At 55.4% G+C, this 17,779-nt stretch overlaps 1 protein-coding gene across 2 annotated transcripts in view; it reads right to left on the bottom strand.

The window, feature by feature from the left end:
- Window positions 1-17,779, bottom strand: part of ABLIM1 (actin binding LIM protein 1) — a 462,151-nt gene that overhangs the window by 363,341 nt on the left and 81,031 nt on the right. The gene's annotated exons all lie outside the window — the stretch shown is intronic.

Genomic DNA, 17,779 nt, shown 5'->3' with positions numbered 1-17,779 from the left:
TCCTACTCTACACAGCACAGCCCCTCTTCATCTACACACACAGCATCTCCTCCTCTGCCCACCACTGCTACCCCTCTACATGGCACACATCCTACTCTACACAGCACAGCCCCTCTTCATCTACACACACAGCATCTCCTCCTCTGCCCACCACTGCTACCCCTCTACATGGCACACATCCTACTCTACACAGCACAGCCCCTCTTCATCTACACACACAGCATCTCCTCCTCTGCCCGCCACTGCTACCCCTCTACATGGCACACATCCTACTCTACACAGCACAGCCCCTCTTCATCTACACACACAGCATCTCCTCCTCTGCCCGCCACTGCTACCTCTCTACATGGCACACATCCTACTCTACACAGCACAGCCCCTCTTCATCTACGCACACAGCATCTCCTCCTCTGCCCGCCACTGCTACCCCTCTACATGGCACACATCCTACTCTACACAGCACAGCCCCTCTTCATCTACGCACACAGCATCTCCTCCTCTGCCCACCACTGCTACCCCTCTACATGGCACACATCCTACTCTACACAGCACAGCCCCTCTTCATCTACGCACACAGCATCTCCTCCTCTGCCCGCCACTGCTACCCCTCTACATGGCACACATCCTACTCTACACAGCACAGCCCCTCTTCATCTACGCACACAGCATCTCCTCCTCTGCCCACCACTGCTACCCCTCTACATGGCACAGATCCTACTCTACACAGCACATCCCCTCTTCATCTACACACACAGCATCTCCTCCTCTGCCCGCCACTGCTACCCCTCTACATGGCACACATCCTACTCTACACAGCACAGCCCCTCTTCATCTACACACACAGCATCTACTCCTCTGTCCACCGCTGCTACCCCTCTACATGGCACAGATCCTACTCTACACAGCACAGCCCCTCTTCATCTACACACACAGCATCTCCTCCTCTGCCCGCCACTGCTACCCCTCTACATGGCACACATCCTACTCTACACAGCACAGCCCCTCTTCATCTACACACACAGCATCTACTCCTCTGCCCACCACTGCTACCCCTCTACATGGCACACATCCTACTCTACACAGCACAGCCCCTCTTCATCTACGCACACAGCATCTCCTCCTCTGCCCGCCACTGCTACCCCTCTACATGGCACAGATCCTACTCTACACAGCACAGCCCCTCTTCATCTACGCACACAGCATCTCCTCCTCTGCCCACCACTGCTACCCCTCTACATGGCACACATCCTACTCTACACAGCACAGCCCCTCTTCATCTACACACACCGCATCTCCTCCTCTGCCCACCGCTGCTACCCCTCTACATGGCACACATCCTACTCTACACAGCACAGCCCCTCTTCATCTACACACACAGCATCTCCTCCTCTGCCCATCACTGCTACCCCTCTACATGGCACATATCCTACTCTACACAGCACAGCCCCTCTTCATCTACACACACAGCATCTCCTCCTCTGCCCATCACTGCTACCCCTCTACATGGCACACATCCTACTCTACACAGCACAGCCCCTCTTCAATTACACACACAGCATCTCCTCCTCTGCCCATCACTGCTACCCCTCTACATGGCACACATCCTACTCTACACAGCACAGCCCCTCTTCATCTACACACACAGCATCTCCTCCTCTGCCCACCACTGCTACCCCTCTACATGGCACACATCCTACTCTACACAGCACAGCCCCTCTTCATCTACACACACAGCATCTCCTCCTCTGCCCACTGCTGCTACCCCTCTACATGGCACACATCCTACTCTACACAGCACAGCCCCTCTTCATCTACACACACAGCATCTCCTCCACTGCCCACCACTGCTACCCCTCTACATGGCACACATCCTACTCTACACAGCACAGCCCCTCTTCATCTACACACACAGCATCTCCTCCTCTGCCCACCACTGCTACCTCTCTACATGGCACACATCCTACTCTACACAGCACAGCCCCTCTTCATCTACACACACAGCATCTCCTCCTCTGCCCACTGCTGCTACCCCTCTACATGGCACACATCCTACTCTACACAGCACAGCCCCTCTTCATCTACACACACAGCATCTCCTCCACTGCCCACCACTGCTACCCCTCTACATGGCACACATCCTACTCTACACAGCACAGCCCCTCTTCATCTACACACACAGCATCTTCTCCTCTGCCCGCCACTGCTACCCCTCTACATGGCACACATCCTACTCTACACAGCACAGCCCCTCTTCATCTACACACACAGCATCTCCTCCTCTGCCCGCCACTGCTACCCCTCTACATGGCACACATCCTACTCTACACAGCACAGCTCCTCTTCATCTACACACACAGCACCTCCTCCTCTGTCCGCCACTGCTACCCCTCTACATGGCACACATCCTACTCTACACAGCACAGCCCCTCTTCATCTACACACACAGCATCTCCTCCTCTGCCCGCCACTGCTACCCCTCTACATGGCACACATCCTACTCTACACAGCACAGCCCCTCTTCATCTACACACACAGCATCTCCTCCTCTGCCCGCCACTGCTACCCCTCTACATGGCACACATCCTACTCTACACAGCACAGCCCCTCTTCATCTACACACGCAGCATCTCCTCCTCTGCCCGTCACTGCTACCCCTCTACATGGCACACATCCTACTCTACACAGCACAGCCCCTCTTCATCTACGCACACAGCATCTCCTCCTCTGCCCGCCACTGCTACCTCTCTACATGGCACACATCCTACTCTACACAGCACAGCCCCTCTTCATCTACACACACAGCATCTCCTCCTCTGCCCGCCACTGCTGCCCCTCTACATGGCACACATCCTACTCTACACAGCACAGCCCCTCTTCATCTACACACACAGCATCTCCTCCTCTGCCCGCCACTGCTACCCCTCTACATGGCACACATCCTACTCTACACAGCACAGCCCCTCTTCATCTACACACGCAGCATCTCCTCCTCTGCCAGCCACTGCTACCCCTCTACATGGCACACATCCTACTCTACACAGCACAACCCCTCTTCATCTACACACGCAGCATCTCCTCCTCTGCCAGCCACTGCTACCCCTCTACATGGCACACATCCTACTCTACACAGCACAGCCCCTCTTCATCTACACACGCAGCATCTCCTCCTCTGCCCACCATTGCTACCCCTCTACATGGCACACATCCTACTCTACACAGCACAGCCCCTCTTCATCTACGCACGCAGCACCTCCTCCTCTGCCCGCCACTGCTACCTCTCTACATGGCACACATCCTACTCTACACAGCACAGCCCCTCTTCATCTACACACACAGCATCTCCTCCTCTGCCCGCCACTGCTACCCCTCTACATGGCACACATCCTACTCTACACAGCACAGCTCCTCTTCATCTACACACACAGCATCTCCTCCACTGCCCGCCACTGCTACCCCTCTACATGGCACACATCCTACTCTACACAGCACAGCCCCTCTTCATCTACACACACAGCATCTCCTCCTCTGCCCACCACTGCTACCCCTCTACATGGCACACATCCTACTCTACACAGCACAGCTCCTCTTCATCTACACACACAGCATTTCCTCCTCTGCCCACCGCTGCTACCCCTCTACATGGCACACATCCTACTCTACACAGCACAGCCCCTCTTCATCTACACACACAGCATCTCCTCCTCTGCCCGCCACTGCTACCCCTCTACATGGCACACATCCTACTCTACACAGCACAGCCCCTCTTCATCTACACACACAGCATCTCCTCCTCTGCCCGCCACTGCTACCCCTCTACATGGCACACATCCTACTCTACACAGCACAGCCCCTCTTCATCTACACACACAGAATCTCCTCCTCTGCCCGCCACTGCTACCCCTCTACATGGCACACATCCTACTCTACACAGCACAGCCCCTCTTCATCTACACACACAGCATCTCCTCCTCTGCCCGCCACTGCTACCCCTCTAAATGGCACACATCCTACTCTACACAGCACAGCCCCTCTTCATCTACACACACAGCATCTCCTCCTCTGCCCGCCACTGCTACCCCTCTACCTGGCACACATCCTACTCTACACAGCACAGCCCCTCTTCATCTACACACACAGCATCTCCTCCTCTGCCCGCCACTGCTACCCCTCTACATGGCACACATCCTACTCTACACAGCACAGCCCCTCTTCATCTACGCACACAGCACCTCCTCCTCTGCCAGCCACTGCTACCCCTCTACATGGCACACATCCTACTCTACACAGCACAACCCCTCTTCATCTACACACACAGCATCTCCTCCTCTGTCCGCCACTGCTACCCCTCTACATGGCACACATCCTACTCTACACAGCACAGCCCCTCTTCATCTACACACACAGCACCTCCTCCTCTGCCCACCACTGCTACCCCTCTACATGGCACACATCCTACTCTACACAGCACAGCCCCTCTTCATCTACACACACAGCATCTCCTCCTCTGCCCACCACTGCTACCTCTCTACATGGCATACATCCTACTCTACACAGCACAGCCCCTCTTCATCTACACACACAGCATCTCCTCCTCTGCCCGCCACTGCTACCCCTCTACATGGCACACATCCTACTCTACACAGCACAGCCCCTCTTCATCTACACACACAGCACCTCCTCCTCTGCCCACCACTGCTACCCCTCTACATGGCACACATCCTACTCTACACAGCACAGCCCCTCTTCATCTACACACACAGCATCTCCTCCTCTGCCCACCACTGCTACCCCTCTACATGGCACACATCCTACTCTACACAGCACAGCCCCTCTTCATCTACACACACAGCATCTCCTCCTCTGCCCGCCACTGCTACATCTCTTCATGGCACACATCCTACTCTACACAGCACAGCCCCTCTTCATCTACGCACACAGCATCTCCTCCTCTGCCCGCCACTGCTACCCCTCTACATGGCACACATCCTACTCTACACAGCACAGCCCCTCTTCATCTACACACACAGCATCTCCTCCTCTGCCCGCCACTGCTACCCCTCTACATGGCACACATCCTACTCTACACAGCACAGCCCCTCTTCATCTACACACACAGCATCTCCTCCTCTGCCCGCCACTGCTACCCCTCTACATGGCACACATCCTACTCTACACAGCACAGCCCCTCTTCATCTACACACACAGCACCTCCTCCTCTGCCCACCACTGCTACCTCTCTACATGGCACACATCCTACTCTACACAGCACAGCCGCTCTTCATCTACACACACAGCATCTCCTCCTCTGCCCACCACTGCTACCCCTCTACATGGCACACATCCTACTCTACACAGCACAGCCCCTCTTCATCTACGCACGCACCACCTCCTCCTCTGCCCGCCACTGCTACCCCTCTACATGGCACACATCCTACTCTACACAGCACAGCCCCTCTTCATCTACACACACAGCATCTCCTCCTCTGACCCGCCACTGCTACCCCTCTACATGGCACACATCCTACTCTACACAGCACAGCCGCTCTTCATCTACACACACAGCATCTCCTCCTCTGCCCGCCACTGCTACCCCTCTACATGGCACACATCCTACTCTACACAGCACAGCCCCTCTTCATCTACGCACACAGCATCTCCTCCTCTGCCCACCACTGCTACCCCTCTACATGGCACACATCCTACTCTACACAGCACAGCCCCTCTTCATCTACACACGCAGCATCTCCTCCTCTGCCCGCCACTGCTACCCCTCTACATGGCACACATCCTACTCTACACAGCACAGCCCCTCTTCATCTACACACACAGCATCTCCTCCTCTGCCCACCACTGCTACCCCTCTACATGGCACAGATCCTACTCTACACAGCACAGCCCCTCTTCATCTACACACACAGCATCTCCTCTCTGCCCGCCACTGCTACCCCTCTACATGGCACACATCCTACTCTACACAGCACAGCCTCTCGTCATCTACACACACAGCATCTCCTCCTCTGCCCGCCACTGCTACCCCTCTACATGGCACACATCCTACTCTACACAGCACAGCATCTCCTCCTCTGCCCGCCACTACTACCCCTCTACATGGCACACATCCTACTCTACACAGCCCCTCTTCATCTACACACGCAGCATCTCCTCCTCTGCCCGACACTGCTACCCCTCTACATGGCACACATCCTACTCTACACAGCACAGCCCCTCTTCATCTACACACACAGAACCTCCTCCTCTGCCCGCCACTGCTACCCCTCTACATGGCACACATCCTACTCTACACAGCACAGCCCCTCTTCATCTACACACACAGCATCTCCTCCTCTGCCCGCCACTGCTACCCCTCTACATGGCACACATCCTACTCTACACAGCACAGCCCGTCTTCATCTACACACAAAGCATCTCCTCCTCTGCCCGCCACTGCTACCCCTCTACATGGCACACATCCTACTCTACACAGCACAGCCCCTCTTCATCTACACACACAGCATCTCCTCCTCTGCCCGCCACTGCTACCCCTCTACATGGCACACATCCTACTCTACACAGCACAGCCCCTCTTCATCTACACACAAAGCATCTCCTCCTCTGCCCACCACTGCTACCCCTCTACATGGCACACATCCTACTCTACACAGCACAGCCCCTCTTCATCTACGCACACAGCATCTCCTCCTCTGCCCACCACTGCTACCCCTCTACATGGCACACATCCTACTCTACACAGCACAGCCCCTCTTCATCTACACACGCAGCATCTCCTCTCTGCCCACCACTGCTACCCCTCTACATGGCACTCATCCTACTCTACACAGCAGAGCCCCTCTTCATCTACACACACAGCATCTCCTCCTCTGCCCGCCACTGCTACCCCTCTACATGGCACACATCCTACTCTACACAGCACAGCCCCTCTTCATCTACACACACAGCATCTCCTCCTCTGCCCGCCACTGCTACCCCTCTACATGGCACAGATCCTACTCTACACAGCACAGCCCCTCTTCATCTACATACACAGCATCTCCTCCTCTGCCCACCACTGCTACCCCTCTACATGGCACACATCCTACTCTACACAGCACAGCCCCTCTTCATCTACGCACACAGCATCTCCTCCTCTGCCCGCCACTGCTACCCCTCTACATGGCACACATCCTACTCTACACAGCACAGCCCCTCTTCATCTACACACACAGCATCTCCTCCTCTGCCCGCCACTGCTACCCCTCTACATGGCACACATCCTACTCTACACAGCACAGCCCCTCTTCATCTACACACACAGCATCTCCTCCTCTGTCCGCCACTGCTACCTCTCTACATGGCACACATCCTACTCTACACAGCACAGCCCCTCTTCATCTACACACACAGCATCTCCTCCTCTGCCCGCCACTGCTACCTCTCTACATGGCACACATCCTACTCTACACAGCACAGCCCCTCTTCATCTACACACACAGCATCTCCTCCTCTGCCCGCCACTGCTACCCCTCTACATGGCACACATCCTACTCTACACAGCACAGCCCCTCTTCATCTACGCACACAGCATCTCCTCCTCTGCCCGCCACTGCTACCCCTCTACATGGCACACATCCTACTCTACACAGCACAGCCCCTCTTCATCTACACACACAGCATCTCCTCCTCTGCCCACCACTGCTACCCCTCTACATGGCACACATCCTACTCTACACAGCACAGCCCCTCTTCATCTACACACACAGTATCTCCTCCTCTGCCCATCACTGCTACCCCTCTACATGGCACACATCCTACTCTACACAGCACAGCCCCTCTTCATCTACACACACAGTATCTCCTCCTCTGCCCACCACTGCTACCCCTCTACATGGCACAGATCCTACTCTACACAGCACAGCTCCTCTTCATCTACACACACAGCATCTCCTCCTCTGTCCACCGCTGCTACCTCTCTACATGGCACACATCCTACTCTACACAGCACAGCCCCTCTTCATCTACACACACAGCATCTCCTCCTCTGCCCACCACTGCTACCCCTCTACATGGCACACATCCTACTCTACACAGCACAGCCCCTCTTCATCTACACACACAGCATCTCCTCCTCTGTCCACCGCTGCTACCTCTCTACATGGCACACATCCTACTCTACACAGCACAGCCCCTCTTCATCTACGCACACAGCATCTCCTCCTCTGCCCGCCACTGCTACCCCTCTACATGGCACAGATCCTACTCTACACAGCACAGCCCCTCTTCAACTACGCACACAGCATCTCCTCCTCTGCCCGCCACTGCTACCCCTCTACATGGCACACATCCTACTCTACACAGCACAGCCCCTCTTCATCTACACACACAGCATCTCCTCCTCTGCCCGCCACTGCTATACCTCTACATGGCACACATCCTACTCTACACAGCACAGCCCCTCTTCATCTACACACACAGCATCTCCTTCTCTGCCCACCACTGCTACCCCTCTACATGGCACACATCCTACTCTACACAGCACAGCCCCTCTTCATCTACACACACAGCATCTCCTCCTCTGCCCGCCACTGCTACCCCTCTACATGGCACACATCCTACTCTACACAGCACAGCCCCTCTTCATCTACACACGCAGCATCTCCTCCTCTGCCCACCCCTGCTACCCCTCTACATGGCACACATCCTACTCTACACAGCACAGCCCCTCTTCATCTACACACGAAGCATCTCCTCCTCTGCCCGCCACTGCTACATCTCTACATGGCACACATCCTACTCTACACAGCACAGCCCCTCTTCATCTACACACACAGCACCTCCTCCTCTGCCCACCACTGCTACCCCTCTACATGGCACACATCCTACTCTACACAGCACAGCCCCTCTTCATCTACACACACAGCATCTCCTCCTCTGCCCGCCACTGCTACCCCTCTACATGGCACACATCCTACTCTACACAGCACAGCCCCTCTTCATCTACACACACAGCATCTCCTCCTCTGCCCACCACTGCTACCCCTCTACATGGCACACATCCTACTCTACACAGCACAGCCCCTCTTCATCTACACACACAGCATCTCCTCCTCTGCCCACCACTGCTACCTCTCTACATGGCACACATCCTACTCTACACAGCACAGCCCCTCTTCATCTACACACACAGCATCTCCTCCTCTGCCCGCCACTGCTATCTCTCTACATGGCACAGATCCTACTGTACACAGCACAGCCCCTCTTCATCTACACACACAGCATCTCCTCCTCTGCCCACCGCTGCTACCCCTCTACATGGCACTCATCCTACTCTACACAGCACAGCCCCTCTTCATCTACACACACAGCATCTCCTCCTCTGCCCAACGCTGCTACCCCTCTACATGGCACACATCCTACTCTACACAGCACAGCCCCTCTTCATCTACACACACAGCATCTCCTCCTCTGCCCACCGCTGCTACCCCTCTACATGGCACTCATCCTACTCTACACAGCACAGCCCCTCTTCATCTACACACACAGCATCTCCTCCTCTGCCCACCGCTGCTACCCCTCTACATGGCACTCATCCTACTCTACACAGCACAGTCCCTCTTCATCTACGCACACAGCATCTCCTCCTCTGCCCGCCACTGCTACCACTCTACATGGCACACATCCTACTCTACACAGCACAGCCCCTCTTCATCTACGCACAAAGCATCTCCTCCTCTGCCCACCGCTGCTACCCCTCTACATGGCACACATCCTACTCTACACAGCACAGCCCCTCTTCATCTACGCACACAGCATCTCCTCCTCTGCCCGCCACTGCTACCCCTCCACATGGCACACATCCTACTCTACACAGCACAGCCCCTCTTCATCTACACACACAGTATCTCCTCTGCCCGCCACTGCTACCTCTCTACATGGCACACATCCTACTCTACACAGCACAGCCCCTCTTCATCTACACACACAGCATCTCCTCCTCTGTCCACCGCTGCTACCTCTCTACATGGCACAGATCCTACTCTACACAGCACAGCCCCTCTTCATCTACACACACAGCATCTCCTCCTCTGTCCACCGCTGCTACCTCTCTACATGGCACACATCCTACTCTACACAGCACAGCCCCTCTTCATCTACACACACAGCATCTCCTCCTCTGCCCACCACTGCTACCCCTCTACATGGCACACATCCTACTCTACACAGCACAGCCCCTCTTCATCTACACACACAGCATCTCCTCCTCTGTCCACCGCTGCTACTTCTCTACATGGCACACATCCTACTCTACACAGCACAGCCCCTCTTCATCTACGCACACAGCATCTCCTCCTCTGCCCGCCACTGCTACCTCTCTACATGGCACACATCCTACTCTACACAGCACAGCCCCTCTTCATCTACACACACAGCATCTCCTCCTCTGCCCACCACTGCTACCCCTCTACATGGCACACATCCTACTCTACACAGCACAGCCCCTCTTCATCTACACACACAGCACCTCCTCCTCTGCCCACCACTGCTACCTCTCTACATGGCACACATCCTACTCTACACAGCACAGCCCCTCTTCATCTACACACACAGCATCTCCTCCTCTGCCCGCCACTGCTACCCCTCTACATGGCACACATCCTACTCTACACAGCACAGCCCCTCTTTATCTACACACACAGCATCTCCTCCTCTGCTCACCTCTGCTACCCCTCTACATGGCACACATCCTCCTCTACACAGCACAGCCCCTCTTCATCTACGCACACAGCATCTCCTCCTCTGCCCACCACTGCTACCCCTCTACATGGCACACATCCTACTCTACACAGCACAGCCCCTCTTCATCTACGCACACAGCATCTCCTCCTCTGCCCACCGCTGCTACCCCTCTACATGGCACACATCCTACTCTACACAGCACAGCCCCTCTTCATCTACACACACAGCATCTCCTCCTCTGCCCACCACTGCTACCCCTCTACATGGCACACATCCTACTCTACACAGCACAGCCCTCTTCATGTACGCACACAGCATCTCCTCCTCTGCCCACTGCTGCTACCCCTCTACATGGCACACATCCTACTCTACACAGCAGAGCCCCTCTTCATCTACGCACACAGTATCTCCTCCTCTGCCCACCTCTGCTACCCCTCTACATGGCACACATCTTAATCTACACAGCACAGCCCCTCTTCATCTACGCACACAGCATCTCCTCCTCTGCCCACCACTGCTACCCCTCTACATGGCACACATCCTACTCTACACAGCACAGCCCCTCTTCATCTACACACACAGCATCTCCTCCTCTGCCCACCACTGCTACCCCTCTACATGGCACACATCTTAATCTACACAGTACAGCCCCTCTTCATCTACGCACACAGCATCTCCTCCTCTGCCCACCACTGCTACCCCTCTACATGGCACACATCCTACTCTAGACAGCACAGCCCCTCTTCATCTACGCACGCAGCATCTCCTCCTCTGCCCACCACTGCTACCCCTCTACATGGCACACATCCTACTCTACACAGCACAGCCCCTCTTCATCTACGCACACAGCATCTCCTCCTCTGCCCGCCACTGCTACCCCTCTACATGGCACTCATCCTACTCTACACAGCACAGCCCCTCTTCATCTACACACACAGCATCTCCTCCTCTGCCCACCACTGCTACCCCTCTACATGGCACACATCTTAATCTACACAGCACAGCCCCTCTTCATCTACGCACACAGCATCTCCTCCTCTGCCCACCACTGCTACCCCTCTACATGGCACACATCCTACTCTACAAAGCACAGCCCCTCTTCATCTACACACACAGCATCTCCTCCTCTGCCCGCCACTGCTACCCCTCTACATGGCACACATCCTACTCTACACAGCACAGCCCCTCTTCATCTACACACACAGCATCTCCTCCTCTGCCCGCCACTGCTACCCCTCTACATGGCACACATCCTACTCTACACAGCACAGCCCCTCTTCATCTACACACACAGCATCTCCTCCTCTGCCCGCCACTGCTACCCCTCTACATGGCACACATCCTACTCTACACAGCACAGCCCCTCTTCATCTACACACACAGCATCTCCTCCTCTGCCCACCACTGCTACCCCTCTACATGGCACACATCCTACTCTACACAGCACAGCCCCTCTTCATCTACACACACAGCATCTCCTCCTCTGCCCACCACTGCTACCTCTCTACATGGCACACATCCTACTCTACACAGCACAGCCCCTCTTCATCTACACACACAGCATCTCCTCCTCTGCCCGCCACTGCTATCTCTCTACATGGCACAGATCCTACTGTACACAGCACAGCCCCTCTTCATCTACACACACAGCATCTCCTCCTCTGCCCACCGCTGCTACCCCTCTACATGGCACTCATCCTACTCTACACAGCACAGCCCCTCTTCATCTACACACACAGCATCTCCTCCTCTGCCCAACGCTGCTACCCCTCTACATGGCACACATCCTACTCTACACAGCACAGCCCCTCTTCATCTACACACACAGCATCTCCTCCTCTGCCCACCGCTGCTACCCCTCTACATGGCACTCATCCTACTCTACACAGCACAGCCCCTCTTCATCTACACACACAGCATCTCCTCCTCTGCCCACCGCTGCTACCCCTCTACATGGCACTCATCCTACTCTACACAGCACAGTCCCTCTTCATCTACGCACACAGCATCTCCTCCTCTGCCCGCCACTGCTACCACTCTACATGGCACACATCCTACTCTACACAGCACAGCCCCTCTTCATCTACGCACAAAGCATCTCCTCCTCTGCCCACCGCTGCTACCCCTCTACATGGCACACATCCTACTCTACACAGCACAGCCCCTCTTCATCTACGCACACAGCATCTCCTCCTCTGCCCGCCACTGCTACCCCTCTACATGGCACACATCCTACTCTACACAGCACAGCCCCTCTTCATCTACACACACAGCATCTCCTCTGCCCGCCACTGCTACCTCTCTACATGGCACACATCCTACTCTACACAGCACAGCCCCTCTTCATCTACACACACAGCATCTCCTCCTCTGTCCACCGCTGCTACCTCTCTACATGGCACAGATCCTACTCTACACAGCACAGCCCCTCTTCATCTACACACACAGCATCTCCTCCTCTGTCCACCGCTGCTACCTCTCTACATGGCACACATCCTACTCTACACAGCACAGCCCCTCTTCATCTACACACACAGCATCTCCTCCTCTGCCCACCACTGCTACCCCTCTACATGGCACACATCCTACTCTACACAGCACAGCCCCTCTTCATCTACACACACAGCATCTCCTCCTCTGTCCACCGCTGCTACTTCTCTACATGGCACACATCCTACTCTACACAGCACAGCCCCTCTTCATCTACGCACACAGCATCTCCTCCTCTGCCCGCCACTGCTACCTCTCTACATGGCACACATCCTACTCTACACAGCACAGCCCCTCTTCATCTACACACACAGCATCTCCTCCTCTGCCCACCACTGCTACCCCTCTACATGGCACACATCCTACTCTACACAGCACAGCCCCTCTTCATCTACACACACAGCACCTCCTCCTCTGCCCACCACTGCTACCTCTCTACATGGCACACATCCTACTCTACACAGCACAGCCCCTCTTCATCTACACACACAGCATCTCCTCCTCTGCCCGCCACTGCTACCCCTCTACATGGCACACATCCTACTCTACACAGCACAGCCCCTCTTCATCTACACACACAGCATCTCCTCCTCTGCTCACCTCTGCTACCCCTCTACATGGCACACATCCTCCTCTACACAGCACAGCCCCTCTTCATCTACGCACACAGCATCTCCTCCTCTGCCCACCACTGCTACCCCTCTACATGGCACACATCCTACTCTACACAGCACAGCCCCTCTTCATCTACGCACACAGCATCTCCTCCTCTGCCCACCGCTGCTACCCCTCTACATGGCACACATCCTACTCTACACAGCACAGCCCCTCTTCATCTACACACACAGCATCTCCTCCTCTGCCCACCACTGCTACCCCTCTACATGGCACACATCCTACTCTACACAGCACAGCCCTCTTCATGTACGCACACAGCATCTCCTCCTCTGCCCACTGCTGCTACCCCTCTACATGGCACACATCCTACTCTACACAGCAGAGCCCCTCTTCATCTACGCACACAGTATCTCCTCCTCTGCCCACCTCTGCTACCCCTCTACATGGCACACATCTTAATCTACACAGCACAGCCCCTCTTCATCTACGCACACAGCATCTCCTCCTCTGCCCACCACTGCTACCCCTCTACATGGCACACATCCTACTCTACACAGCACAGCCCCTCTTCATCTACACACACAGCATCTCCTCCTCTGCCCACCACTGCTACCCCTCTACATGGCACACATCTTAATCTACACAGTACAGCCCCTCTTCATCTACGCACACAGCATCTCCTCCTCTGCCCACCACTGCTACCCCTCTACATGGCACACATCCTACTCTAGACAGCACAGCCCCTCTTCATCTACGCACGCAGCATCTCCTCCTCTGCCCACCACTGCTACCCCTCTACATGGCACACATCCTACTCTACACAGCACAGCCCCTCTTCATCTACGCACACAGCATCTCCTCCTCTGCCCGCCACTGCTACCCCTCTACATGGCACTCATCCTACTCTACACAGCACAGCCCCTCTTCATCTACACACACAGCATCTCCTCCTCTGCCCACCACTGCTACCCCTCTACATGGCACACATCTTAATCTACACAGCACAGCCCCTCTTCATCTACGCACACAGCATCTCCTCCTCTGCCCACCACTGCTACCCCTCTACATGGCACACATCCTACTCTACAAAGCACAGCCCCTCTTCATCTACACACACAGCATCTCCTCCTCTGCCCGCCACTGCTACCCCTCTACATGGCACACATCCTACTCTACACAGCACAGCCCCTCTTCATCTACACACACAGCATCTCCTCCTCTGCCCGCCACTGCTACCCCTCTACATGGCACACATCCTACTCTACACAGCACAGCCCCTCTTCATCTACACACACAGCATCTCCTCCTCTGCCCGCCACTGCTACCCCTCTACATGGCACACATCCTACTCTACACAGCACAGCCCCTCTTCATCTACACACACAGCATCTCCTCCTCTGCCCACCACTGCTACCCCTCTACATGGCACACATCCTACTCTACACAGCACAGCCCCTCTTCATCTACACACACAGCATCTCCTCCTCTGCCCACCACTGCTACCTCTCTACATGGCACACATCCTACTCTACACAGCACAGCCCCTCTTCATCTACACACACAGCATCTCCTCCTCTGCCCGCCACTGCTATCTCTCTACATGGCACAGATCCTACTGTACACAGCACAGCCCCTCTTCATCTACACACACAGCATCTCCTCCTCTGCCCACCGCTGCTACCCCTCTACATGGCACTCATCCTACTCTACACAGCACAGCCCCTCTTCATCTACACACACAGCATCTCCTCCTCTGCCCAACGCTGCTACCCCTCTACATGGCACACATCCTACTCTACACAGCACAGCCCCTCTTCATCTACACACACAGCATCTCCTCCTCTGCCCACCGCTGCTACCCCTCTACATGGCACTCATCCTACTCTACACAGCACAGCCCCTCTTCATCTACACACACAGCATCTCCTCCTCTGCCCACCGCTGCTACCCCTCTACATGGCACTCATCCTACTCTACACAGCACAGTCCCTCTTCATCTACGCACACAGCATCTCCTCCTCTGCCCGCCACTGCTACCACTCTACATGGCACACATCCTACTCTACACAGCACAGCCCCTCTTCATCTACGCACAAAGCATCTCCTCCTCTGCCCACCGCTGCTACCCCTCTACATGGCACACATCCTACTCTACACAGCACAGCCCCTCTTCATCTACGCACACAGCATCTCCTCCTCTGCCCGCCACTGCTACCCCTCTACATGGCACACATCCTACTCTACACAGCACAGCCCCTCTTCATCTACACACACAGCATCTCCTCTGCCCGCCACTGCTACCTCTCTACATGGCACACATCCTACTCTACACAGCACAGCCCCTCTTCATCTACACACACAGCATCTCCTCCTCTGTCCACCGCTGCTACCTCTCTACATGGCACAGATCCTACTCTACACAGCACAGCCCCTCTTCATCTACACACACAGCATCTCCTCCTCTGTCCACCGCTGCTACCTCTCTACATGGCACACATCCTACTCTACACAGCACAGCCCCTCTTCATCTACACACACAGCATCTCCTCCTCTGCCCACCACTGCTACCCCTCTACATGGCACACATCCTACTCTACACAGCACAGCCCCTCTTCATCTACACACACAGCATCTCCTCCTCTGTCCACCGCTGCTACTTCTCTACATGGCACACATCCTACTCTACACAGCACAGCCCCTCTTCATCTACGCACACAGCATCTCCTCCTCTGCCCGCCACTGCTACCTCTCTACATGGCACACATCCTACTCTACACAGCACAGCCCCTCTTCATCTACACACACAGCATCTCCTCCTCTGCCCACCACTGCTACCCCTCTACATGGCACACATCCTACTCTACACAGCACAGCCCCTCTTCATCTACACACACAGCACCTCCTCCTCTGCCCACCACTGCTACCTCTCTACATGGCACACATCCTACTCTACACAGCACAGCCCCTCTTCATCTACACACACAGCATCTCCTCCTCTGCCCGCCACTGCTACCCCTCTACATGGCACACATCCTACTCTACACAGCACAGCCCCTCTTCATCTACACACACAGCATCTCCTCCTCTGCTCACCTCTGCTACCCCTCTACATGGCACACATCCTCCTCTACACAGCACAGCCCCTCTTCATCTACGCACACAGCATCTCCTCCTCTGCCCACCACTGCTACCCCTCTACATGGCACACATCCTACTCTACACAGCACAGCCCCTCTTCATCTACGCACACAGCATCTCCTCCTCTGCCCACCGCTGCTACCCCTCTACATGGCACACATCCTACTCTACACAGCACAGCCCCTCTTCATCTACACACACAGCATCTCCTCCTCTGCCCACCACTGCTACCCCTCTACATGGCACACATCCTACTCTACACAGCACAGCCCTCTTCATGTACGCACACAGCATCTCCTCCTCTGCCCACTGCTGCTACCCCTCTACATGGCACACATCCTACTCTACACAGCACAGCCCCTCTTCATCTACGCACACAGTATCTCCTCCTCTGCCCACCTCTGCTACCCCTCTACATGGCACACATCTTAATCTACACAGCACAGCCCCTCTTCATCTACGCACACAGCATCTCCTCCTCTGCCCACCACTGCTACCCCTCTACATGGCACACATCCTACTCTACACAGCACAGCCCCTCTTCATCTACACACACAGCATCTCCTCCTCTGCCCACCACTGCTACCCCTCTACATGGCACACATCTTAATCTACACAGTACAGCCCCTCTTCATCTACGCACACAGCATCTCCTCCTCTGCCCACCACTGCTACCCCTCTACATGGCACACATCCTACTCTAGACAGCACAGCCCCTCTTCATCTACGCACGCAGCATCTCCTCCTCTGCCCACCACTGCTACCCCTCTACATGGCACACATCCTACTCTACACAGCACAG

Source organism: Phyllobates terribilis, unplaced genomic scaffold (assembly GCF_046119375.1).
Source record: "Phyllobates terribilis strain yellow unplaced genomic scaffold, ASM4611937v1 Scaffold_5__5_contigs__length_657084704, whole genome shotgun sequence".
NCBI classification, from domain to species: Eukaryota; Metazoa; Chordata; class Amphibia; order Anura; family Dendrobatidae; genus Phyllobates; species Phyllobates terribilis.
Note: the sequence above shows the minus strand (reverse complement) of the source record. Positions and strands in the feature narration are given on the sequence as shown.